General features: G+C 29.9%; 1 protein-coding gene across 1 annotated transcript in view; it reads left to right on the top strand.

The window, feature by feature from the left end:
- Positions 1-25,976, top strand: part of LOC127715467 (protein dachsous-like) — a 68,069-nt gene that overhangs the window by 18,302 nt on the left and 23,791 nt on the right. The gene's annotated exons all lie outside the window — the stretch shown is intronic.

The following is a 25,976-nucleotide window of genomic DNA, read 5'->3' as shown; positions in this document are numbered from 1 at the left end:
GTTTCCGTTAGTTATAAGGTCCAACCACATGATCTATTAACCAGGACAGCATGACTTTTATTCTTGAAGAATTAAAATAATTTTAGATAGTCATGATATGATATTTCGTTACCCAACACATTTCATCATTGAACCAATAGATAGATTAAAATATTTTGATAAATGCTATTTTACTGTGATCACCTGGTGACAGGTGTTAAATAGGACATAAGGGGGATTAACTCTTGAGTTCAGCTCTATGTAATAAAGGTCGGAGGGCAATAATTTTGATAAAACTTGTTGAATTTTTCAAGTTTTTCAGCTGATAACATTGAAGATACATTGCTGGGAGATTAGGAGATTTAGAAAATGGTTAACTATTTGGGCTATGATAATGAATTGATTATTGAATATAATATTATTTTGTGAGTATCACTGTATGGAAGTTGTCTAACTTGACCATTCAAGTTGGTTACGTCACTAGGAAGCACAATAGTAAAACAGAATAAGTTGTTCTATAAAAATAAAGACATATATATATATACAAGTTTAATGTTGCATGATCATGAACATTTAAAAAGTTAGTTAATAAAGTAGAATATCTTCTGCCTTGTTTTTTCTCAATACAAAAAATAACCAAGACATCTTAAGTGTCAGTTTTCTTTAGAAAAATCATATTATTTTTGTAAAAATTGAGTGACGTCATATTTTCTTCATAAATATCTTGAAGGGTTAAGACAAGGACAAGTAAATAAATATAAATATTTAAGACCCACGGGCAGTCCTTATTATGTTTTAATGTCATTTCTTAATTCATAAAATTAAGTTTATGTGAAAGCAGGAACAATGAAAAGTATATATTTTTATGCTCTGAGACATTTTTCTATGTTGGTCATCATTTCACGCTTCTGATAATTTTGTTTGACAATAAAGTCATTTTAACAATGTATTGAGGGGCGTATGTTTGAAGTAAAACAATTTAATTAACATTACTTTTCAATGTTTAACATGGGAGTATACCACATGAGGAGTAGTGTCAGGGACATCCTTAGGGTCAGGTTTAATGGCTATGATATTTACACATGATAGGACTATCTGATACAATTACTTCTAATGATTGTTTATTTCAGTCAAGTATGAACAGTGATATTCAGTCAAATTTTAACTCTCAGAAGTTCTTGTTCACTGTTTAGATGATCAACTGATGAACAAGCCAAAAAAAAAACTTTATTAATTCGAGCAGACAGCTGTAATTGTTTAGAATCTAAATTAAAAATTTACAATAGGGTGTGACTTTTCTTTGTCAGGTTTTGAAAAAATGCAGATGAATTATAAATTTTAAGAAAAAAATCACATAATTAAACGATCATGTAAAATTTTGTCGCCATGCAGACTGGTACAGGATAAACATTAAAGTGTGTGGCAGAACAGTATCATTAAGTGATGGTTCGAGATATTAGTATGTGTAACAGAATATTCACCCTCCCCTGTCAATACTGCAATTAGAGGTCGGAAAGTTTGTGTTGAAATCAGAAGTCAGGATGAGATAGTTATCTCCCCTTTAAGTGATAGAATCAATTAATGATTTATATTTATCTGATTAGTGCTGTGAACTGACTATCTCTTAATGGGACAGATAGAAAGTTTTTTTATCCCTTAATTAAATTAACGGAGTGATATGATTCACTATCTGATGTGTTCTGCTGGTAGCGGGATCTCAGAATGGTTTGGGAAAATATTTCAGATATACTGTTAATTTAATTACATTACGACAAATATCTTGATTTGTATTATTTACATTAACTTAGAACACATGATTGAAAGTTTAAAACAAGAATTTAATTGTCATTTTGATTAAAGGGTACTGATGATCGTGATTGATTTCATTTCTGAAATTCGTTTTGTCAACCATATTGTACATTTCCATATGAACTAATGGATAAAACATTTCCTCAACATTGATCTTTATCATGAGTGACCTTCGATAATTCACAAATTGGTTGTGTCAAAAGTATTGCTTTTGTGTTTAAATTTTCTATGTAATTTGAAATCGATAATTTATAATCATTGAAATGTTTAAAACTTAATTCTTCAGGAGTGGTATTATGGTCTGGATATTAAGAAAAAGTTAATTCAGTGGTTATAAGGAATTAAATGATTGGTTAGGTAATCTATTATATTTCTGATTAAGGAATTAAGACTAAATCAAAAGTGTCAAAAATCTAATGTGAAAAAATTAAATCAAATTATGAAGCTGATTATTAATTAAACTTATTACTTTTTATCATGTTGATAGTTGAGGAAGCGATGAAGTTTTGAAAACACTGCCTTTCATAGTCAACAGTACATTTAAAATTTGTACATATACTGAGATCATTTTCATTCATAAGAAAATATAATTTATGTCCAGTTAAATTCTAAAATCGGAATACAAAATGCTATTAAGTGCCCGATATTCAGTGAATAAGTAGTGATGGAAGTCATGAAAAGATGAATGGAATATGAGCATATATTGTATAAACTGATTTATCATAATAGAGTGTAGGATTTCGTGAATATTGTTGTAAATTGAAAGTATTACAGCACTCTTTTCTCACTTCACACTTGCATATTTCGTACTTTGAACAGATTATATACTGATAAATTCATAGCTAATTTTATGAAAGTTCATTTACCCTAAATGGGCAGGAATAAAATTTAGGAACATAAATATTTCTAAACATCAAACAACTGTGTGAACACATATCATCCTGGGACAAAAGGCAAAACTAATAATAACATTAATGTCTGCATGGCTATCCCCCTGTAAAATTCATATGAATTAGTAAAGTATTTAGTTTTATAACATTGCTCCCATTGAATGATTCACCAAACAAAAGAAATGGATTAATTTGTACATAAACCATGTCAACCGAAGATAAAACAAATGATCGTATGTCCCTCAGGGGAAACAACTCTTCACACTCGCCATGGGAGATAACTCAATCAAACGAAAAAGCAAATCAATTCTGAAAGGTTAAAATAGAGGTCATGATATTAAAGTTCATATTTGGTATATGCATTTGACTTATGCAATGTTGCTGTATAGCTTGAATGTGTTGAAACTTAACAGAATTTATGATTACCACTTTAGATCAGATAAATCTGAGACATATGTGTCTAAATTTGGTGAAATTTTATCTTATGAATTCCACTTTAACCTTTTAGATTGGAAAAGTCTAACTGAGTGTACTTCTCTCTTGTTTTAATCAAAATGAGAATTGACTACCTTTTATAAGTGAGATAAGTCATACACGGCTGGTAATCTACACACGCAGAACAATTGGTTCTGCAATGAAAACCGTGAGAGGATTTTCCGGTTGTGCTTGAGTGGAGTAATTGTCACCACTTCAAAAGGTATGTACATTTCTAAATCGCAATTTTCTAATTCAACTGATCAACATATTGAAAATCGGAGAATGCTATGCTGTGGTAAATACTTTAACGAAGAGATACATGTATCATTTACTGTTGTACATGGAGTTAAACTCCTATAAAATCAGTTGCCCCACGAGAAATTGCCTAAAAAAGTGACATTTAAATTTTGAAATGGTTCCATTAACAGACCTACAAGATCAAATTTAGTTTTTTTTTCGGTCAATGGGTATGAATGTCGTTTTAGGCGGCATGTACACTGTCAGGTGTTGATAGACGTCTTAATAAAATCTAAAAACTACAAGTTTTCATTATTTCATGCGTGAGGGGATCGGTTCTGATTGAGGACATCGTGAATGCGTGAGTGGACGTGGAATCATATCTTTATATCCAAGCTATTGCCTAAATTTGGTTAGATTGTTCATGAAAAAACACATTTGTGTGCATGAAAAAAAACCTATGAGATAGAATTTTGAAATAAATTGTGGGAAGATAGGTTTTATAATATGTTTTAAGACAAATAAAAAGAAAAAATGGTGTCAACGATTTTGTTTTCTTGCTACAAGTAAAAATTCAAATTTTCCCTATCAGCCCAGTATATATTTTTTACTGAAAGAGTTATCTCCCCTTAAATTGGCTTATTTGAAAAAAATTATTCTAAAAACACGAAATTTGATATCGGCAAGTTTTCTTCATATAAATAAACAGTCTAACCAATAAAATTGCACATCTGTTCACAAATTTGCAGGTTTGGGCAAATGATTAGACTGATTGTGTACTGCGATAGTACAATCCAAGATAGCGGTATACCATGAATCTACCTTAAACAAATATCAAATTTTGTGTTTTTAGAATCAATATTTTTCAAATAAGCCAATTTAAGGGGAGATAACTCTTAGTAAAAAATTGATACTGGGCTGATAGGGAAAATTTGAATTTTTACTTGTAGCAAGAAAACAAAATCGTTGACACCATTTTTTCTTTTTATTTGTCTTAAAACATATTATAAAACCTATCTTCCCACAATTTATTTCAAAATTCTATCTCATAGGTTTTTTTTCATGCACACAAATGTGTTTTTTCATGAACAATCTAACCAAATTTAGGCAACTTTCAACGACTCATAGCTTGGATATAAATATATGATTTCACGTCCACTCACGCATTCACGATTTCCTCAATCAGAACCGATCCCCTCACGCATGAAATAATGAAAATTTGTAGTTTTTAGATTTATTAAGACGTCTATCAACACCTGACAGCGTACACGCCGCCCAAAACGACATAAATACCCATTGACCGAAAAAAAAACTAAATTTGAACATGTAGGTCTGTTAATAGAACCGTTTCAAAATTTTAATGTCACTTTTTTAGGCAATTTCTCGTGGGACAACTGATTTTGTAGGAGTTTAACTCCATGTACAACAGTAAATGATACATGTATCTCTTCGTTAAAGTATTTACCACAGCATAGCATTCTCCGATTTTCAATATGTTGATCAGTTGAATTAGAAAATTGCGATTTAGAAATGTACACACCTTTTGAAGCGATGACAATTACTCCACTCAAGCACAACCGGAAAATCCTCTCACGGTTTTCATTGCAGAACCAATTGTTCTGCGTGTGTAGATTACCAGCCGTGTCATAATAGAATGACAATGTTATGTACAACAAAATTATTTTCAACTTCGACAGGAATTTTTTTTTAAATCTTTTTTATTTTATCAGAATATATCTAACTAAATGTAATATTTGTTTATATAACCAATAAAGTTTTTACTTGTTAAAGAATTTTTGAATTGGTGTTTGATGGATTTCTTCATCTATTTGTTTTAACATATTGTTGTTTGAACTGCCATCTGGGTAGATATCTCCATTCATTAGATAAAGCAGGATGAATAAATATCGTTCAGATCAAAATCTATCTTTTTTTAAAATTTATTGCTTGAAAAAAAGGATGATATATAGATATGAAGTGTATTGTTGGATTTTGATATAAATGAGGCTCCACTATCAGTTAATTTACACTGCTTTCAATTTGCTTATAGCATCCAACTGAATCTTTTGGCATAATGCTGTCTTGCTATTATAGATAATTAGACAAAAAATGTTAAAGAACTATAAATATATCAAACTTTTGCTGCTGCTTAAATGAATGACAGAAAAGCCAGACAAGGAAGTTCAATCTACATGAACAGTGGCTTACAAAGTTAACAAAACATTCAAATGAATACATCATAAATTGGTGTCATTTGTTGTAATCTAAGTGCCCTTAAATCTGGGTAAATTATATTTAATATGTCTTCAAAGTTTATGAAAATTACAAATAGAAATTACAGATTTATGTTTTTTAATCCATTTGCATATGGTCTATGTCATGAAATTAAAATTTTGTAACTTGTATACTTGAAATAAATGATACCAAGTCTTCATCATTTCTCACTTTTAAAAAATTGCTATTGTTACAATAAGTCCTTGACAAATTAAGTTAAATACAGTCTTCTCCAGTGGGTTAATGGGTTACATAATTATAAGAATTGCTAGAAACTTGAATGTCATCCAGGAATATGCCAAAATCGGAACAGCACACCATTAGTAAAAAGTTACCACAGACATGTGACACATTGAGAGCAACCACATATCATTTCTAACTAAACTGATGTCACTTATATAGTGGTCCTGATGTAATTGTCAAGACATGAACTTAAACTGTCATCTAAACTACTGAATGAACCCAGTGGATGACCTCATAACTGGACATCTTGCTAAAGGTCTTTCAGGAGTTCATGATTTACTTGTTTATTTCATCAGCATTTGGACTTTTATAGATAGTGTTTGTTCAAGAATCTTTAAGTAGAACAAGGCAAAAAGGTGTTTATGCCATCTTTGCTGACTTCACATAATTCGTGAGATAACTTAAATGTCTTTTTTAATCCAGTGATTTACCCCATGCTGTACCTCTTGATTTGCTACGCTTGGTTCTATTGTATGGCTGCAGGCTGTTTATTTTTTCTAGCATGTCAAAAGATGTGCATGCAGGAAAATGCACACAAAAAGTTCATGTTTGTTTCATCTTTAATACAGATTTATCAAAATGTCAACGGTCAAAAAATAAATAGGCAAACATTTTAGCTTTTTATAAATGGACACACATGACAAAATGAACAGCTTTTAGATTAAGGAGGTGAAAATTTGTTGTCCTCGTAAATAGGGTCAGTCAGGTGTTCCAAAATTGTTTTTTTTATTATGACGGGTTTATTGAGGAATTACGAGTTGTCATATTTTCTTTATCCTGTAAATATAAAGGCTTTAGTTCTTGTATTGATCAAACAATACAACACTTGTTCAAGTTTGATCAAATAAAAAAGAGATTTTTGAAATATGTCGAGAGATTTTAAACATTGCATTCTTTTTGGTGAAAATTGAAAACCCTGTTAGTACCAACTCCAATTGTATTCAGTGCACTTACTAATTAACATAATAAAGGTTTTATAAAGCACTGGTTATAATTTTGTCAGAAGTCTTATTAGAATAGATTCACTGTGTTGATGGTGGTTTTTGTAAAAAAGTTGATTTGTTTTTCTTTTCATAAAGAGTTACACTATAGCACAAGTAAATAGACTGGTGTTTGCTATTATGATTGACAACCAGAGAAAAAAGTAAAATGAATAATTGACCATAGTTTCTTGATAAAACATATTTCATTTATATGAAGGGACATTTTTATACAGTTGTCCAAAATGGATGTTAAGCCATGTTTGAAGTACATGTGATTACCTCAGATTTTTTCTCTTGGTTGGTACTATTCCTAGAGCATTTTTTAGTTTTGCACATCGATAAACTACTGTTGCCTCTTTTTTATACGACCGCAAAAAAATTTTTGTGGTCGTATATTGGTATGACGTTGGCGTTGTCGTCGTCATCCGAAGACACATTAGTTTTCGCACTCTAACTTTAGTTTAAGTGAATGGATCTAAATGAAATTTTACCCTAAGGTTCAATACTACAAAAGGAAGGTTGGGATTGATTTTGGGGGTTATGGTACCAACAGTTAAGGAAAAAGGGGCAAAAAATAAGCATTTTTGTAACTTCCAGACATAACTTGTGTGTAAGTGTATGGATCTCTCTGACATTGTACCACAAGGTTCCATATCACAAAGGGAATACTGGGATTGATTTTGGGGGGAATTAAGGGCAAAAAAAGGGCAAAAAACAAGCATTTTTCTAGTTTCATGACAATAACTTGTGTGTAAGTCTATGGATCTCTCTGAAATTGTATCACAAGTTTCCATATCACAAAGGGAATGCTGGGATTGATCTTGGGGGTAATTGCCTCTAAATTTTAGGAATTAGGGGCCAAAAAGGGACAAAAAACAAGCATTTTTCTAGTTTCATGACAATACCTTGTGTGTAAGTGTATGGATCTTTATGAAATTGTACTACAAGGTTCCATATCACACAGGGAAAGCTAGAATTGAGTTTAAGGGTAATTGCCCAAAAAGTTTAGGAATAAGGGGCCAAAAAGGGGCCAAAAATTAGCATTTTTTCTAGTTTCCAGACAATAACTTGTGTTTAAGTGTATGGATCTCTCTGAAATTGTACTGCAAGGTACCACACCTCAAAGGGAAGGCTGAGATTGATTTTGGGGGTAATTCCCTCAAAATTTTAGTAATTAGGGGCCATAAAAGGGCAAAAGAAACAAGCATTTTTCTAGTTTCAGGACAATAACTTGTGTGTAAGTGTATTGATCTTTATGAAATTGTACTGCAAGGTTCCATATCCCAAAGGGAAAGCTGGGTTTGAGTTTGGGGGTAATTGCCCTAAACGTTTAGGAATTTGGGGCCAAAAAGGGGCCAAAAGGGGCCAAAAAACAAGCATTTTTTCTAGTTTCCAGACAATAACTTGTGTTCAAGTGTATGGATCTCTCTGAAATTGTACTGCAAGGTACCATACCACAAAGGGAAGGCTGGGATTGAGTTTGTGGGTGATGAATCATAAGGTGGTTCAAAAAATTTGGGGGGGGGATTTTTTTTATTTTTTTGTTCTTTAAAATTTTCCATTTTAAATTGGTTATTTCTGATTTATATATAAAAGCAAATAATATTGATATGGTTTGAATAGGTAAATTAAATTTTTTTAAGTTCTTAGACCACTTTCATTCTGTGTCAAAAACCTATTCTGTGTCAAATATTTAATTACAATCCAAATTCAGTGCTGTATCAAGCTTGAATGTTGTGTCCATACTTGCCCCAACTGTTCAGGGTTCGACCTCTGCGGTCGTATCAAGCTGCGCCCTAGCGGAGCATTTTATTTAAGTAGTATTTGTATTGGTTTGGACCTATAACAATCACAAAGGATGGTCTGGTATGAAAATTAAAAAAATGTATGATACTTTTAGAACAAACAATGACTGCTGATAATTTGAATTAACAAGTAACATTGACTTTTTCAAAACAGTTTTACTGTAGGTTGTTTTTTGATAAAATTGTGTATCCAGTCCAAATGTAATCTGTAGTTAAAAATTGATATCGAACTGCACTTTTTTGGAAATGTGACAATTTTTTTACCTTTTCTGTGCTTCAATTAGGTCACATGACTTATTTCCACAACATTAACATGAAATTTATTGCACATTGAATTAGACAATAATATTACACTTGGGATTTACAACTAGTTGTTTCTCTGTTTTAAGATGCTGTTTTATACTTTGAATGCTAAGGTTATAAAGAAAATGTGTTAGAGTATCACAAATGTAAATATTAGAAATCTAGATTCATAGCGAAACATTATATCAATATAGTAAAAAATATAAATAAACTGAAGATATGGCTATTCATGATTAAGATATATAATATTGGATTTTTATGAATTTTAGATGTAAAGAAGGGTTTAAAGTATTTTTCAGTGACTTTGTTAGGGAAAATTCAAAGCTTGTGAATAAATTTGCAGTGAAGTTGTCTTTGAATCTAGTTCCTAGTTTTTTGCATAAGTATAAAATAAAGCTTAAAGTATGACATGTTTTCACTATTATTCCTGTATGTTTACTGTGGACTATGGCAATGACTAGACAGAAAAATCAAGACACCTTTATTTATAAACATTTGCAAGCAGACTTAAATGATAAAGGAATCCTTATTCCAAAGTTTAAAAACAAATTAAAAATTAATTTTAAACTTTTTTATACATATAAAAGATCCTCTTATATTTGATTTCAAAGTCAAAATTTTAAATTAAATTAATTGTACAAACTTACATAACAAAAATCAACTGTAATATTTTTTACTTAAACTAGGACTTGAGTTCAAATTGTACAATAATACAATGTTTCACGACACTCAGTAAGGCGGAGGCTACCGGGTAACACTAGATAAATTGATTTTTAAAGAATATTGATCTTTTAATGTTTATTGAGCAAACTTAGAAAATTTTTGAAATGAGAACACCAAATAGATTAATAGGATAAAAGAATGTAGTAATCAATACAGCCAATATCTGCCATAGGGCTCCGTCTTTTTCACAAATATTCGCTGGTCGTATTTAAGCTTAAGTGTCAAGTGTATTACACTTGCAGCATACCAGAAGTATAAGCATGATCCCGAATGGTTGTGATCATATTTTATATTCATTCATATCTGATACATGCTGGGGTTTTCATTTCAAATATATAGACTTTATGTATAAATGGTAAATTCATAGTTATTTGATCACAAGGAAGAAGTGCATAAAACTGTATTGATTTATGATGTGTTTTGTTGAGATTTTTCTCATAATTTTCAATATTTTATTTGCAATCATGCAGTTTATATACAAATTAAAAAAATTTACATGTCTGCAACTTTTGCAGATATCATTATTTTGAAATGAGTGCTGTAAAACAATTTATTCTCCAAAGATTCTTTTATATAGATTTTTGACCTTATTGACTTTTGATAATATTTTTTGGTCATAATGGCTAATTATGATGGCAATCTCTCCCTATTGGTACAGCTCATCTTTCAAAGTTTATTTTCTTTCACCCCCTTTTGTTGGACCTCTTTAGTGAAAGTGTAATGTGTAGATTTTAAACTGAAGATTTTAATTTCGTCAAAGAGATATGCACTATCTTTGTATATGGGGACAAGACACCATGCAGATGTCGGAATGTGCTCAGATCGATAGCAAGATTAACTAAGCTGTACAAAGTAACACAGACTTATTGTTAAGAATTTATAAGAATTATGTCAAATAATAGCTAGAAATGGTTTGAAATCAATAATTTAAAACATATCTATCATCTTTCTGAATAAAGCATTTGTCAGCTCGGTGGGAAAGCTTGTCTCCGATAAGTACTGAAATTGACCAGCCAATATCTATCCATGACGTTTTTTTTCCTTTAAATTTTAAATGTGCTTGGAAAAGCAGCCATTTAATTGTTGTTTGCACTTTAATGATTTTACTTTGTCATTGTACAAGAAAATCTATATTTCGGAAGATTATGAAGATGTCATAGCTTAATTTTGATACCTTTACACAAAAACATTAGCATTTCATATAAAAATATTGGCATTTTCAATGTTGCAGGTTACTTATGTCAGATACATGAAAATTTACAAGTAATGGTGTTTTATGTCTCTTTGTCGAAAAAAAAAGATGTCACCTGCTTTAGAAGAGTAATCAATACTGTTTTATGAGAATTTAATATGGGATGTAGACTTTTTCTGTCTGTAATTGAATGAAATTCATACCATAATGTGTGAATTCAGCTCTAAAAAACATCCATAAAAATCGTCTAGTTAGGAGAATACAGATATAATGTTATTTCACAGGGAGTCAAGTTTTATTAATGCATTGTAAAGTGCGACCTTGCGAAATAAAATGCATGGATTATATGAATATGTTAAATGTGAAGTAGTGACTTTTGTTGAATCTTCATGGCTGAAATATAACTTTTCCTGCATAACTTTGCATCCAGATGAATTTTTAAGTCAATCATGTTAGATAAGAGTCAAAAGATAAGTGCTGAATCATTGTCGTTTGTTACTTGTACTCTAGGAAAATATTCATATTATACATATTATACATTGAAAAAACTGTAATAATGAATACATTTATATATTTGCAAAATGCGATAAGATTTAATAATTGTTATTGTACAATTGGATGTAAGTTCAGTAAATTAAAATAAATAATATTGCTAAAGGAGTTATAATGTATTGTTACATTACAACTTGTCGAAACAGAAATAACAATTAGGACTGGCATATGCAATCTTTCTCGATGGATTTGCATCAAATTTATGTAGAGGCTTTGTGGCAAGAAAATTCCCTGACACCTGTTTAAGTGTTGATGTAAGGATAACAATGTCCTTCTAACGTAAAAGCTCTCATCAGAAAAGTAAATTGGAAAAATAATGCAGAATTACAGGGGACTTAATAATAGAACAAACTGCTCTTATTCTTAATCAAGAGTATAGGACTGGCATACTTCTCCTTTTATTCTTGATGTTTGTTAGAGATGAAAAGAAAGTTTACTGCAGAGTACATCTGAATTTTGAAAAACTTATCTTTTTTTTATTTCTAATACATATGTATATATTTACATGTGATTCTGTTATGACAAATATGAAGCAGGCAAGACATTTCAGTGTGTCCACTCTTTAATTAATAATAATTTATTTCTCACATAGAATTTTAATACACATAAGATATGTGCATTTCCTTTTACTCAACCGAATTCCATTACATAAAAAAAACTTTTTTTTTTACCAAAATTTATTTTTCACATCTTTATAAAAAAATATGACAAGCAATTCATTTGATGATGTTTTAAATGGTAATTAAGTGGTCGTAAAGGATGCCCTTGCTGTGTTCCCTCAGTCAGAACAAAAACAACAATGACTATAATTAATTAGGTTGTTGTCCTCTTAGGGGGAGTGACAACGATAATGACCATTAGTGGTAGGTACAACTACCATCCTGTTGTTATACTTTGTGTGGAACGATCGTAAATCATTTCTTACATGTTTTCATGTGAATTATACAAGTAATTAATATTTACGTAATTAGCCATAAACAGACACTACCTCACTCAAAAAATATTAATTTTTGTCAAATTAGCTTGTTTTTTTACTGACAAATATGCTATTTTGGTATGGAATGAATACTTTCCTTTCATAGATTTAAATTGTTTTATGCAGTAATCTGCATGTTTAATTTTTTTGTACTAAGGAGCCAAAAACATTGTTAATAAAGATACAATATAGGATGTGAAGTTCTGGGAGTAGAAATCTTACTGGAGATTTAACAAATAGATTGGGGAAAACAAAAGTAAAAAAAGTATCGGGGGAAAAAGCTGAAAGAAGAAAATATTCAAAATGAGACCATTTATGTCATAGATATTGGATCTGCATGCCACATTTTTAGATCTATTCAAAGATTGTTTTTCCAGTTGATTAAAATTTTGTGTTATCTTAGGGAAAATTTCTGTGTTTCTAGAATGCTAGCTAAATATTTGGTAATGTCAAGTTAAACACGGTAAAACTTGAATTAAATTTCAAGTGTTACAAATGGCCATCAAACATTACATTAAGTTATATTAAGCTTACAAAAAGATATTGAGACGAGGAGGAATTTTTGAATTAAAGTTTGTCTCCAAAGTTATAGTTATACAGGTATTATAGACAAGTACTGCCAGAGTTATCAACCATGTTTGGTAATTGATTATTGATGTAAGTTTCCTGTCATCCAGTTCCGTCAAATACACTTTTGTTTTGGGGTTTATCTTTAATGTCTGTGGGTTTAAGTTGAAAGTTTGTATGAAAGGTTTTTCAAGAGCACATTCATTTTCCTCTCCGGATTAACAGTCGACAGAAATACTGTTTGCTTAAAGATTTACCGTTGGAATTTTTATGCAATATTTTTTAAGATTTAAGTCAGATTTCTTTTCAAGTCTTATTTGTATATATTTTCAGTCTAATATTTGTTAATATTTTTGTGACATGCTTTAGAAGTACCATGATTGATTGAAGTGTATTGAACTCTTTAACTATAAAACTAGAAAAAGACAGAAAATCTAGCAAATATTCGTAATAAGAACCCATAAACCTAAAAAGAGATAGAAAATCTAGCAAACAGACTTAGTGAAAAATCCAAGACAAAACTGTACAGTTTGAGGAATATTTAAAAAAAATAATTCTGGTTTATAAAGTCATTCAAGTTGGATTGGATAACTCTTTAAGTTTTTATACATAGAGCTTTTAAGAAAAAAAACCCTCATCTGTTTGTTTAAACTGGTTTACATGCTTTCATGCAACAGAAGACACTTAATAAATTTCTAGTCTCAAGTTATAAATTACCACTTGAACAAAGCTTTAAGAATCAAATTGAATTCAAAATTGTTCCTCTTCAGATATTTAGTTTAAGATACAATTGTCCATTTCTGTATGTTCTCAAGATTATATATCTTGATAGAACTTTGGTACAAGATGGATGGATTCTCATGTGCCTATATCATCTTTACAAATAAATGAACTTGAGTACAGCATAACTTTTAAGTCAATTTGGGACATTGACTTTAAAAATTCTTTGATTCAGGACAATAATTGCCAGAATCTTACTTCAACCTTTCTGCCCCAGAAATGTTCATGTAATAACCTAATCGTGGACTATTAGGGTACATTTACCCATCTAGACACCAATGAATACAATATTGTATTGAAACGAGAGGCTATATAATTTGCAGGTCAATAAAAAAGACATTGCGTTTTATGTCAATAAATGCTGGTTACTCCTTGTTTTTTTTCTTTTCAGACAGTTGAACAGAGATATAATACTTATTTTGAACTTTTAAAGTTTATTTCTACTCTATATTATGCATATTAAAATGGGTAGTTTATTAAGCAATTGATGGAATTTTTATTTACATTAAGTTCGGTAGATTTCAATATAAATGAAGTTGTCAACCTTTTATGTGGTGTTTGGAAGAGTTTTTAAATTTTACAATTTATAATTTACAGAGAGCACAATATCATTTTAAAATATTTTTCATCCATTCAAGCTTGAATTAATAATTTTTCAGCTTCATTACATAAGGGTATTGAAACAGACTTGTAAAATATGGTTACGTTTTTAATGAAAACCTATCATTTTCAGCTCGTAAATAAGCTGTTTATTAGATGAACTTAGAAAAGAAGTAAAATACTGTTAGTTAACAAGGCAGCGCTTGTTCTATTGAAGCTTCTCATAAATATTTGGTTAATGTTGGATAGGGTGAAAATTACAACAATGAAATAAGTAATTATGTTGGCGAAATCAAAGATCTTGTTTCACGCTAGAACTGACCTAATCTGCTTAAACATTTAGGACAAGGTACAAACCAAAGTTTAAGGTTGTTTTGGGCTATATTTAATTGTGTTAAATACATTAAATATAAATGAAACATGAGAGGATTTATAGAAATGTGAAAAAAAATATTTATGATATTTGTCTTGAAAAAAAAAAGTTTTTTAAGGGGAGAAAACTGAAGTTTTATGTTGATTTTCATGTGGGTGTGTCTTAGTTCATTTATTTACAATTATTTTTCTAATCGAGTAATTGTTTGAGAATAATATTGTGAATAATAAAGGAGAGTTGGTCAGTTGTATAAATATGGGAATGTTTATCTGCTTAGTCAAAATTACCAATTCCTTTGTACCCACTAACCCAATTGATTGTTTAACCCTGGCAAAGTTATGACCTGTGAAATCGACAATATTATTTTCTAACTGTAGTGTCAATCAATAATGTATGATAAGAAATGTTACAAATCTATGTTAAACCGCATTTGATATAATATTGCCATTTATATTATTATTTATTTCAAAATAAGTCATTTCTTTGTTTGGAAATATTTCCACTTTAAGGTGTTGAATTAAGATTGAATATTAAACAATCACTCTTGGTGTGGAGTATTTCAAAAATTAAAAAGAATACGATTTCAGTGTTTGATGTTTTGACAGTTTGGGACAAGTATCTAGGATTTTCAGAGCAATCTTTTTTCCGGTTGACCCCTGTGTGGTTTCTCAAATATCGAAGACTAACAATATATATAGAATCATTATCTGTTCAGAAGTAAATGATATAGTTGATGTGTTTTGTCAGCCCATTTAGGTGAAAATTCAATATGGTTTGAAATGATAGGTTTAAAGCTTAAAACTTTTTGAATTGAAATGAAAAGTGCAGGTATTGTTAGTTTTGAAGGTGACCCGATTTTTAAATATCACACAGTGTATATGTCTTTATTGGCTTTCTAAATATTGATGAAAAATTTACGACTTTGAATAATAATTTAGAAATAACATTTTTTCAAGTTTTAATCAAAATCAGGGAAGCATATTTTTGTATTTTGAAAAACAATCAGATGTTCTATCAAACAATAATCAAACATATTATAGTCTATGCTTAAATTTAAAGGTGAGGTTCTATCATTTCCTAGTCTCGGAGAAAATGGGTTTTGATTACTGTGGATTCATTATTATTTGTGGGACACCAATAATCGTGGATTTCGTGGGTATAGGTGAACCACAAAATTAAATGTTCAACGAATGACAAATTTCCATTAGGCCTGTATGCAGACTTCGGCAAAACCATGAAATTAAATATCCACCAACATGTAAGTTTTCCTTAATCCACGAAAATTGGTACCCATGAAAATAAATGAATCCACAGTATGACATATTTTATATTTGAAACTCAAAAATGGACTGCATTCCTAATCCTACTTTTAACTACTCAATACGAAAGAAAGACCTACACATTTAAGTACCCTTACAGCCCAATTTTTGTTTATGTATACATTTTACAGTAGGAATTTGAAAATTGTTTCTAGAGAGTTGAGATACTTCACTTTTATCTCTGCATGCATAGATCAGAGTGTCTACTTCCTTTAATATGTCAGAAACTTAATCTGAATAAAAACTATGTTTCAAATATTTAAGTTAGTCAAATCTTTTTACTTATCTAATCTATAATGGAATTAAAATGTTATAAAAAGATAGCTATTTATATTTTGACAGTAGGTAAATAAAATAATCTGTAGAAAATGTAAAAGTAAACTAATTGATGCTGCTTAGTACAAAAACTGTACACAAAATTTTCTGGAGATGGTATTAAAGATTTCTAAAGTTTTTAAATATTTATGTAATACAAAAATTTAACGAATTTTGTAGCAATAAAATTATTCCTGCCAGAGAAAAAAGTTAAAAAAAAATGTGTACTGAATATTGATGTAAAACAAAAAATGAGATGGATTTCTTTTGACGATTTACGTGAGGAAGAAAATAAACAGATTTTTCTGCCAGGGAAAACATAGTGCAGACTAAAGTAATAGATCTTGTTTTAACTGTTGCAAAAAACACCAAACAGATCGGCATCAGTATAGTAATGGTGTAAACAGTTTATAAGATGAAAGTTTTTACTGAGAGAAACCATCAATTTTGAAGTGCAGAAAAAATAGAAAGTTCTATTTTATGATTTTTTGAATTATGGTAGTCGATGAAAGATGAACGGGTTGGTACTGATGGACTTGAGAACTCGTTGTTGATGTATCTATGATAATTTACAATTTATTTATCAAAATCTTTTGACAAAAAAGCAACAGTTTTTATAAAAATAAGTATAGCTGGTTCCATGCTGTCTGGAAAAAGAGGTGAAGGGTTCACATAAATTGGACAGCAACCCAACAACTTACTTGTGCTACATAGGACATTTTACCATCAGGACACCATGACAATAATAAACTGTTTGTATGACTCAGACATTTGTATAGTAAGAATTACTATACAAATCCTTGGCTCAGATCACTTACATACTATTGGCTCAGATCACTACATGCCTAAATCAATTTTACATTGTTATAGATTATGCTTTAAAAATATATATATGTTACCGCAATATAATAACACTATGTAGATCAAAAACTCTTGAGATTTATGGTCCAAATACATGTTGTGTTAAGGATTTTTTGGGAGAGTAAAGAATAAAAAGTCCAGTATTCTTCCAGCAAAATAAAATGTTGAGATAGTTAATACTGTAATGTTGTGATTGGCACAGCTGCTGTCTAAAGTCTAATGTGATCATCATTATTCTCATCATGTCAGATGTATTGGTTTCTGTTATTGGTGGGTGTGGTAAACAATAAAATAATTCATAATTATATAATATTGAGCGTTGAAAGAGTTCATTTGGCAGTGATTGTACAGGTGTTTAAAGATTGGGAACTGAAAAAAAGGAAATTTTTTTTGAATTTAGAATGGACTGAATGAACATATGAGTGATCTTATGCACTTAAGAACTTTCAAGAACATTTTTATTTAGGATGAATAAACAGAATGAACGCAGTCATGCCATTTTCTGAGTCTTCTCTAAGTTCAGTTTTAGGTACTTAAGTTTACAGTCAACTCTCTCTGGGTTCTTTTGAAATGTTGTTAGCTATTTTCTAGTTACAGTCAATTCATATGTAAAAGTAAGCATTTTATGCTAAGTACTAGAACAAGTCTAGGTCACAAGTTTTAGCTGAATAATAACTTTGCTTAGATGAAGAAGTCATGTTATATTTTAGGAACTTAGACACAATAAGTCTTTCTAAAACCAGTCATAAGAGTACTTGAGAAGTGACCAAAGATTGTACTTAACCAAAATATCTATGTTTATTTCAACTTATTTGGTTCAATTTATATTAGGTATTAGTACCTCAATTGTATTTTCGGTGGTCATACAGTAAGTAAGTAAGTTAAGAGTTAATCTCATCATTCAAAAGTATAGGACTGATGTTTGTCTTGGCAAAAGAATGTTGGTCTTTCAATCGAAAATGGAAGTGAAAATTTTAAACCTTTTTAAAAGAAATTTCTTTGCATGGGGCCAATTTTTTTCAATAAGTCTTAAATGGTTACATTATTTACCAGGTCAAATTTAATTGGTTAATTATAGAGACAATTTTGATTTATGTTTTTGTCAATTTTCATTCTAAGAGCTTTTAATAAACAATAATTAACTTCAATCAGGTGATACTGTATACTTAAGAAAAAACAAATTTCAGGTGTCTTTTCAGGTGTTAAATAATTTCAAATAGACAAGAACTTTAAATTGCAAATATTTTTGCCACTTTTTTGTATTTGGAGGTTGTTAGTCACAAGTACACTAATCTGTCATAGCAATCATAAATCAAATATATTTCTGCCACTTTTTTGTATTTTGAGGTTCTTAGTCACAAGTACTTTTCTCTTTATCCTTGATAATCATAAATTAAATATTTGCTTTAAAAATGATTGAAATTGTTTTTTCCTTCTCCGTCCACCTTATTATCTTGAATTCGTTATTTGATGCAGGCATCTGCCCCATTCCTTTCTCTCATAAACATTCTATAATAAATTACTTTATTTTTCTTTAGCCAGATCTGTTTTCATTAAGTTAACAATAAAAACAACACTGTAGTCTTTGTTTGGTGTGAATTTTATTGAAATAAAGTTATTAAGATTTAAAATAAGGATTGTAACATAGTAGGAAGACTTGCTCGGATCAGGTCAACTTCTTTTACCATAACAAGGATACTACTATTTAATATTAATATTAAATATGATACTATTGTGTAGGGATAATTTCATGTTTTTATTCAGTATTGTCATATTTATAATAATATGGTGTAAAGTTTTTTGCTAAATTAAACTTGTATTACACTATAAAGCTGTGTGAGGCATTAGAAAAGTGAAAGTTGTTGGTGTTTTATTAGACTCATGTCTGTCTGTCCTCAATTATTTGTGTGTTTTTTTTTAATGTAGGATAACATAATCACCAAAGATCATTTATCTTTTATTTTCTATCACAATGGGAAACATACCCGTCTTTTTTGTGTGCAAAATATGACAAATATGTATTGTTATCATGGGTTTTGTTACATGGCATTAGTAGGGAATCGAATTTTCGGAAATTCCTGCAAATGTTGTTTCATGATTCAGACATAAAATATTGCCATTGATAATGGAAGGGTGACAAAGAAAGGGACCAGTATAACACTCCGGTGGATAGAATTAAACTATTTAGTATTTATTTTAATTTGTGTACATACAATTGGCAGCATATACATTGACTTATACTGCCTTGCCTTTAATAATCAGTTATCTCCCCTAAATCAAGCCTACAAGGGGAGACTATTTATACCTCTTCCTTTGGTCCTTGATTCATAATTTGTGTCCTGGGTATAAAACTAATGATTCATCATTTTAAAAATATTTTGAGATATATGTGAATGACCAATTTTCAGTGATGCAAGAATTTTTACTCCAGGAAAGCGTAAAAAGGTCAATTATTGTTTTTCAAAAACATGCTTCAATAAGAAGTCTCAATATGATATCTAATATGTAGAAGTTTACATTGAGTTTGAATGCCCTTAGAATAAGCATCCAGCAAAACAAAAGGCAAACATAAATCTGCTTTAATGCCAAAAGCTTGATGTAATATGCATTACATATTATGTACATGCATAGTTCTGTCATCCAAAGTACTTGCAATAGCAGCCAGAAGTACTTCACTTCTCAATGACTTTCCTAACGAAGCATGGTAATTAACACATAATATACATTAGATCATCTGGCAATACTTCTGAAGCATCCGTCAACAAGTCTTTGGTAAAATACAGCATACTTGAACAAAAAATGGAACGTAATTATTAAAACATAATTCTTATAAGAAAATAGTGTCTGTAGCTTGTGGATGTGTTGTACCACTTGACGAAAATAAGAACAGGAGTAATTAATTCCACGTTTATGGTACTTCATTATTATGTAATGGATGAAAGCTTTTATTTTTTTTTCTCACATATTTTTACAATAGTAAGTAGTGTTGAATGGAGAAACCATACTTCTTTGTGTCATTTTGGGCTATTTATAGATTTTAGTTTGAAAATGTTAGTCCAAAGTCTCTCATATTGCCCAAAATTGAGATGAATAGATTTCAAAGATATTTGCAACTATTCAGTAGTCTGGTATCTTCATTGAAAATGTGATGAGGTACCAGTTTTTTTTCCACTGATCTTTCATCTACAGAATGTTAAACCATTATTTAAAATGTCCCAACCCACAATCAAAAGATTTTTCCACAAACCTAAAAAAAAAAGGAGAGAATTTATTAATAAAGGGTATTTTAACAGTATTGCTCTAAATGATCAATGACGTCATGTCCTTATAGGGACTTTCGATGGACACCTTTATACATAAATCCTAACATATATCTGTTAATTTCTAGTTAGAAAATATTTAAATAGATGAGGTCATTTTTATATGATTAAATATAATATGAAATGACCCTCACGTAATCCCTCTAGAGGATTAGAACATTTTATATAGATGTTCCTAGGGCACATTTTTATATAGATATGTTCCTACGGCACATTCTTTCATATTAAATATTATATTATTAAAAGATAAAATGACCAAACCCTACTTTTTGGAATTAAAAATCAGTTTAACTCAGTTAAAAGGAAATTCTGTTAAAATATGATTTGTTGAATAAACAAAATGCTTCCATGCAAAATGAATGGAAATTGTTTTAAACACACCACATTTTGTGTCTGTACCAAGTCATGCTATCTGGACCATATGTTGTTATTTGCTGTTTTTTCCTTACTTTGTTTGTGCATCTTTTTTTCCAGGAGTCAGGTGTTGTCTGTTCAACTGTGCAGTATGTTTGGCAATTTCTGTCGTCCCCTTTTTGCATTAAAATAGTGTGCTGTAGATTAGTGCAAAATTTTTTTACATAAATGATTGGAAATTTGTGTTTGAAAAATGTTTTGTAATTTAGTGCAAACGTTTTCCTTTGAAGTACTTAAAAAGTAATTTTGTTTGTCTTGTTAAGAAAATCAGTCAAGAATACTCAAGAGCAACTCAGAAGCAGAAAATATGAAGTATTTGTCTACGATCATTATCCTTTTACCATGCACTTAAACTTGAAAAATGTTGTAAAATGTTCAGGAAATTTTTAAGAGAAACATACAAGCAAAAAGAAGAAGTTACAAAAGTCAATATTATTACTTAACTCATCAAAGAAAAAGAAAATTGCTGCAATATTTTCTTTCATAATTTTATAACAGGAAGAGAGAACTTTACCATATTGAATAAATTGTGATTTGAAGTGGAATAATTTGTTCCAAGCTTGTGTCAGAAATAATATTATTTCATTTCTCAGGAGTAAAAAATGTTTATTAGATCTTTTGACCGTTGATTCCTATCTGAAGTTTGTTAAGTAGGTTCCTTTGAAAGATAAGAGGAAATTGAAGCTTTATTTATGTAAACTGTAAAAAACAAGCTGTCAGAAAATTTATTTCTTCTAATTAGTAAAGAATGTAACATGCAGATTGTGAATTAAGATATTGGGATTTATAGCTTTATGTTTTGCCCCTATTTTGTCAGAATCAGAAAAATAATTGACATGCTTGAAGGGGAAATAAATAAATTATTTCCACAAAAGTTTTGTATCAGCTTCCTTGCGAACACTTCTTGGAGACAAGCGTAGACAGGAAATATGATGGAAATAAGAGAGTGATGATCTTTGGGGAGGGAAACTAGAGTTTGATACTCTGATAGTTTGGCTAATAAGAAGTCTGGATTAACATTTATTTTCTGTATCTGAATTTAATTTGCTGTATCAAGAGCTGAAATTATCAGCATGCTTTAACATTAAAAGGACCATGGGGACAACTTGGCTTTTAAGTAGAAGATTTAAATATAAAATTATGTTTTTTCTGCACTCCTAAATTTATTGAAGTATACAAGAAATTAGGAAGAATTTTTAAAAATTTATGTTTGTTCAAAGAGTATGTTTGATGCAGAATAAATTAAAGGATTTTGATTTTGACCTTTTTATAATTACAACTGTAGCGTTAAAACATTCATTTCTACAGTTACATAATTCTTGTAAGATTTATATATCCTCTATGTAAAATTCCCTATGTCTGAGTAAATGAATATGTTTTAAAGCATTTAGGTTAAAACCTTATGTTTGTTTAAAATTTAGAATAAGTTTTGTTCGAATTCTTTTGAAGATTAGATTTAGAATACATTTTATTGTATCATAAACTAAATTCGGTCTTTTTGAAATGAAATTTAAATTGCTCACTATGAAATGCATCAAATTACTTTTAGGGTATATTTAGACTTTATTAAACTTGTCTCAAAGAAAAATCTAAGATATATATGAAAAGGTTTGTCATAATCCTCAGCAGGGTTTAATTCTTAATAGTAATCTCAAATCTTGTTAAAAGTTTCAAAGCAGCCATTGTTCCCATTTCAATATATCTGTTGTAATTAACAGTTAAATTACGGGTGTTAGTTTTGATGAAAGTGTCATGATTATTTTGATATTTGTAAAATGAAGGACGGGGACAACATTTTCTTAAGGTTTGACAACAAGACAGATGATATATAGGAATAAATATTTCTTAATTTCAATGGGGAATAGGTATTTAGTACAAATAAGATGGAAGATAGTTTTTGCCATAGTATAGATAAAGAAATATTTGCTCAGTCTTGGGTGGTTGTAGAATATTTGATAATTGTGACACATTAATTATGAAGGGTTTTTTTTCTTCATTTTATATAATATTTACATAACATAAACTGTTGATGCTTATAAAATTTCTTCAACTCTTTGACCTTTTTTCAATGATGTCTTTTCTTATAAGACTGTGGAAGAAGGTCCTACAAGAAGTAGGTGTGTTATAATGAAATGATAAAATTGAATCAAATGATCCCCTGCGGTCTCTGGGATATATTGCAGATCAAAGCTTTTAATGAATGAATAGATAAATGTGCAGTAAATATCAATAGGATAGTTATTTCACCTTAAACAGTCAGGATTTCTAGAAGGTTTTTTGTTTTGTTTTCTTGACCACAAGTAGATAGATACCTATCTGTAACCATGATCGACTTCATATAAAGGGTGTATAATTTGGGAAAACTATTGTCTTTTAGCTTATCATGATAAGGGGAATCTTATATTAAAAGTTTTTTTTTTTGACAAATTAAGAAAATTAGAAATACAAATAAGTCATGGACATGACTTAGCTTTTAAAAAGTGGAAAAATGTTTTGAGAAACTAGTTTGAAGATTTTTTTTCTGTAAACAAAAAAAATATTAACAAAAATACCTAACTCCAATGTACTTGAGAACAAAGTAAATAGAGAATTTAGAATAGATAACAATTACATGGTAATGTCTATTGTCTAGATGTGGAGATAAGATTAACAGTCATGTAAATCATATAACCTTTGATTCTGTGTAGACACCTGGCTCCTTCTGATGTTGATTGGCACCATGGATGATAAATAGAGTTACTCCCCTTTGATGAAATTGGTTCAGCTTCTTGTGGGTTATTATGCCTTGAATTCCTATGAAATTTTACATTTCATTTTCATCATAGTTGTATTATTGGAGCAATTTCTATGTTATGATATTGACAAGAAAAAAAACATTAGTGTACACAAGAAATATGTGCAAGAGACATTCAAATTAAGACCAGTTACTTATGACACATAATTAAAGCCATTCTTACTGTCTAGAGTTTGAATGGTATATAGATTGCTATTGTCTTTGATTGAGATCTGGACATGCATTGCTGTCTAAAGAATGTGGAAACACTATGATATATCTCTGTTTGAATGCTGAATATTTTCTGGACACACTGTTTACCAACAAATTTTCTTCAGCATTTCATTTTTGCAACTTTCACGATTAGAAAATTAGAAAACAACAAGAAAATATAAATCATTGCAAGTATATTAATTTGAATATTTTCTAATGTAAATACATCCAGAAAATTAGATGGTAAAATGTATGAAAAAATAAATTGCTGTGAAGTCAGCTAAATATAGGGCTAAAAGCCAAATAAAGTACATGTATCAGCAAGAATAAGATGGTTTACAGTGTGGGGCATAATGAAAAATCAAATAACATTTATCACTTATTTTTATACGACCGCAAAAAAATTTTGTGGTCGTATATTGGTATGACGTTGGCGTCGTCGTCGTCGTCCGGCGTCGTCGTCCGAATACATATTGGTTTTCGCACTCTAACTTTAGTTTAAGTGAATGGATCTTTTTGAAATTTGACCATAAGGTTAAATACCACAAAAGGAAGGTTGGGATTGATTTTGGGGGTTATGGTACCAACAGTTAAGGAATTAGGGGCCAAAAAGGGGCCAAAAATGAGCATTTTCTAGTTTCCAGACAATAACTGTGGAACGGTGTATGGATCTCTCTGAAATTATACTACAAGTTTCCATACCACAAAGGGATGGTTAGGATTTGCTTTGGGGGGTTATGGCTCAAACCGTTTAGGAATTAGGGGCAAAAAAGGGGGAAAAACAAGGTTGTCCTGGTTAATGGACAAATACTTTAGTACAAAACATAATTTAAAGCAGTGTAAGGGAGATAAATCAAATACATCATTGAAATTATCTCCCTTACACTGCTTTTAAATTATGTATAAAGTAATGGTTAATGAACAATAAAGATAATCTAAAACAGTGTAAGGGAGGTAATCCAAATACAACGTTTTGGTTACTTCCCTTACACTGCTTTTAAATTATGTTTAAAGAAATGCATATTTATAAAGGAAGACCAGTAAAAATATCTGCAAATGTTTTCATCTTTTTTTTTTACAAAAAAATCCATATGAAAGATTTGACACTATATTTTTATTAATTCTATTATAAAATAGATTAAGTTAGCACTATGGTAAATTTAAATGGGTAATTATGGTTGCCAACTCCATTGGAAATTTGAATTGAGATTATGACCATATCTTGAGGGAAAGAATTTTTTGGGGGGAAAAAGGGGGGGGGGGATAAAAAGAAATTGTGGGGGGCCAATTTTTTCTCATTTCAGATTTCAGAAATTAAAAAGAATTATTCTTCAAATATTTTTTTTTTTTCAAATTTCAAATATTGAAAAATTTCAAGAAGTAATCTTTAATTGCACAGTATGGCGCATTAGATTTGTAAAATCTTTGATCACATTTATTTATTTGTTATGCCGAATCTAACAGTGTATTTAGATTTTTAATTTTGGGTCCAGTTTTCAAATTGGTCTACATTAATGTCCAAAGGGTCCAAAATTAAACTTTGTTTGATTTTAGCAAAAATTGAATATATGAGGTTCTTTGATATGCTGAATCTAAACATGTATTTAGATTTTTGATTTTTGGCCCAGTTTTCAAGTTGGTCCAAATTGGGGTCCAAAATTAAACTTTGTTTGATTTCAACAAAAATTGAATATATGGGGTTCTTTGATATGCTGAATCTAACCATGTATTTAGATTTTTTATTTGTGGACCCCGTTATCTAATTGGTTCATATTGAGGTCAAAAGGGTCCAAAATTAAACTTTGTTTGATTTCATCTAAAATTGAATTATTGGGGTTCTTTGATATTCCAAATCTAACCGTGTATTTAGGTTTTTAATTTTGGGTCCTGTTTTTTAAATTGGTCTACATTGAGGTCCAAAGGGTCCAAAATTAAACTTAGTTTGATTTTAACAAAAATTGAATTCTTGGGGTTCTTTGATTTGCTGAATCTAAACAT

This window comes from Mytilus californianus, unplaced genomic scaffold (genome assembly GCF_021869535.1).
Source record: "Mytilus californianus isolate M0D057914Y unplaced genomic scaffold, xbMytCali1.0.p SCAF_9, whole genome shotgun sequence".
In the NCBI taxonomy this organism is placed as follows: domain Eukaryota; kingdom Metazoa; phylum Mollusca; class Bivalvia; order Mytilida; family Mytilidae; genus Mytilus; species Mytilus californianus.
Note: the sequence above shows the minus strand (reverse complement) of the source record. Positions and strands in the feature narration are given on the sequence as shown.